Source organism: Egretta garzetta, unplaced genomic scaffold (genome assembly GCF_000687185.1).
Source record: "Egretta garzetta isolate BGI_Z169 unplaced genomic scaffold, ASM68718v1 scaffold711, whole genome shotgun sequence".
Lineage (NCBI taxonomy): Eukaryota > Metazoa > Chordata > Aves > Pelecaniformes > Ardeidae > Egretta > Egretta garzetta.
The window spans coordinates 1-3,212 of NW_009258625.1; the positions used below are offsets into that span (position 1 = coordinate 1).

At 39.9% G+C, this 3,212-nt stretch overlaps 1 long non-coding RNA gene across 1 annotated transcript in view; it reads right to left on the minus strand.

Moving 5' to 3' along the window:
• Window positions 1–2,314: 2,314 nt before the first annotated feature.
• The window catches only part of LOC118453317, an 11,759-nt gene continuing 10,861 nt past the window's right edge, over window positions 2,315–3,212 (minus strand). The window contains exon 5 of the long non-coding RNA XR_004843238.1: window positions 2,315–2,326. This is a non-coding gene — a long non-coding RNA (uncharacterized LOC118453317). The remainder of the gene's footprint in view (window positions 2,327–3,212) is intronic.

Consider the following 3,212-nt stretch of genomic DNA (forward strand, 5'->3'; position numbering starts at 1 on the left):
TCCTTTAGCCATGGAGTGATGGGGGGGAAAAAAAGTGTTTAATAAGAGCAAGCCACAAACTAATGTATATTAATTATGTTAAATTTTGTATATTTCCTTACGTATAGGAGTTAGATTTTGAGGTGAAATAATGCAAGGTGACACTAAAGATATGGAAAGATACTGAATAAAAGCAACAATATACTTTGAACTACTACAGATTTTTATTCTATTTGAAGACCAAGTACAGGTAACTCATCCAGTGTTTCTGTGTTTGCTTAAGACCATTATGAAAACAATCCCTAAAAATAAAATGAATCACAACGCACATTTCACAGTTGTATTCTTTTAAGTTTGCTGTTAGTAGCCCAGGTTCAGCTCACTGTTTTGACCGGCTTTAACACAGAGTAACAGCTGCTGGTGTGCTGACCGCTGAGATTCTGCGACGGTGGGAAACGGGCGAGACTTCCCATCCGGCAGCTGGGAGGCGCTTAGGGACGTGGTTTAGTGGTGGGATAGCAGGGTTAGGCTTGATGATCTTAAAGGTCTTTTCCAACCTAAACGATTCTACGATTCTAGGATGGCATGATCAGCGGCACGCACACAGCACGGCCTGTGTTCATCTACTCCTGCAGAAAGTCGTAACTAAGTACTTGTATGTGTCCCTGCCCTCGTTAAATCCTAAGGAGCTGTGATTTACAATTTACACAGACTTAGCTCCTTCTACCTACCAAATGCACTTAGGCTGGTTTTAATACCATTTGGGGAGCTGAAGCAATGATTAAAAGATGGGTTATTGGGTGCTTTAAGAAACTATAAATAGACATTGAACTTGTCACCATGGAGATATTTATATTCCATCGTTACCTGCTGTAAACTTTAGACCACTCCTCCCCACTTCCCAATATTGGTATTTGTGTGCAGGCAAGTTCCATGGGCAGAGATTAATTTTTCATGACAAGCTTCTATGCTGTGGGCTGATATATTTCCCTGGTTCTATTGAGGTTACATTAGTACAGCCACATTGATCCCATGGAATAATTTCTGATTTGTACTCATGTAATTGGGCCAAGAAGAATCAAATTTACCATTTAAACCTTTTCTTATTTCAGCTGTAGATTTTCATCTGCTGCTACCTCTGGGTTCTGCACTAACAATAAATGAGCAAAATGTAGCAGTGGAGAAGGTAAGAAGAGAAGAGGATAAAAGATACGCTTTACTTAAACCACCTCATTTTGATTAAAAATCAGTCATGGTTAAGGCTGGTTTTGCAACATGCAGGAGCTTTTTCAAGCCAGTTCTCACAGCGGTTACGTACAACAGCACTGGGTTCTGAACAGCTTTTTAGTTCTTTGAAGACTATGCTAAATTTTCCACTTTGATGAACAATTTACAAAATTAGGTGATCATTTTAAAATCCTGCACTCTGACTATGCAAACCCATGGTTCAAACCATTATTTACCTCACCTAAAAGGAAAAACTATATATGCTAAATGTTAAGGCAGGTTTCCTCATATAGCAATATTTAAATCTGCAGGCCCTCTGTGGGTATCGTTCTTAACCATCTGGTTTTCTGTGTTTATAAGGATATTAGGAATTCACCTCAGCTATAGCAGAAGCTTGTCAGCAGACCACCGCTTTGTTCTTCTCATGAAGAAAAAAACCAAGCACATCTATAATATCAAGTGCGTACGTAATATCAAATAGCAAGTGGCCCAAGCTGAGGTACTTTTTTTGGATACAACAGAATTAAACTTGCACTTTAAAAATCAGAAATGAAACAGCGAAAACTGACTATGGAGACTAATTTTCTTTTCAAAAGTAACTAAATGCCTAAGTAGAAGTTTCAACACTTTAAACCATTAATGCTTAAGATACAACCTGCAGAAAAATTAAGTCATCCGCTATCAGAGTAATTAGCTTTTTCAGCAACAGCTGTAAGTTCACAGCAGTATCATCCAACTCCTCCTTCTCTCACAACTCAAGCACTTCCCCAAAATTCAGAGCGCAGCTTAAATCTCCTAAAAAACATTCCTAGTAAAGGACATCAATTAATCATCCTCCCATCCCTCAGAGCAGCAGGGCTGAGAAGCCTCTGAAACACATTGGCATATTTAAAGAGAAAACCCTTTTGAAGAGGGAAGGTCTTGAGCTGCTGCTGTGCAAAAAGGAGAGAAGCCGAGGCTATAATCGCCAGCTTTAGTTTTCCAAAAATAGTTTTAGTGCTCAGAAAAGCAAGAGCTTGTCAGGAGGCACCCAGCTTGCAATGTAAGACCTATAGACTGAAAAATTCCTCACCAATTTATAACATTATTTGGCATGAAAATAATATAATAGAAATTTCAGCTTACTAGGATGAAGAAGCTAAAGACTTTTATGTTAGCTCATTTTTTTTTTTAAGATGCATCTACTAGGCAGACTACAGAGAGGCAGCTAGCTTACAGTGACTTTCATTAGAAAAAGTGGGGATTATGAATGAAAAACTGTTGCCGCAGGGATCACACGTTTTTCTTACCAACCACGTGGTCACCTGGCTATCCAAATAACCTTGCTATCCCTCACAGGTGTTCAGCAGCTTCCGTGGACACTGAGAGTCCGGGACAGAGTAAGACATTTTCATTCGATGAGAAAGCAACCACATGACATTTGTGGTAACTAAGTAGGAAAAAAAAAGAGTGGAAATCGGTGAATGTACACAGAAAAGCTGGAAGGGACAGGCAATTCTTGCTGCCAAGAGGTTAATGGAAAGCAAGGTAGGTACTTACTACTTCTCCCTTCAAACCTCTTGGTTTCTTTTTCAAATAGTTACTCGTAAAGAACAAGTCATGGCCCAAATCCCACATATTTTTTCTGTTCGAGGCACTGAAGAGCCGGAGTTTCCCATGCTTTTTCCCGTCACAGCCTCACTGATGCTGCCAGCGCTACGCAGACTCCCTAGGCCAACGACCAGAGACGTACAGCTGGGCACAAACAGAGGCAGAGGGGCTGACAGCAAGGCCAATTTAGAAAATTTTTAAACAACCCTTACAACTCGACTCCCTTTAATAAACTTCATGGTGTTAGAAGTGGGTGAATTATTAGGGTTTGTGTGTAAAGTGTGCTCATTTTTAATTATCCAGATTCTGAGAAGTGACATAGTCAGTGCTGGGCTTGACAGGCCTGTGATCGCAATTCTCCGAATCACAGATTTTTGGATAGGTAAGTTGACCATTTATCTTGCAACAGTTGCATT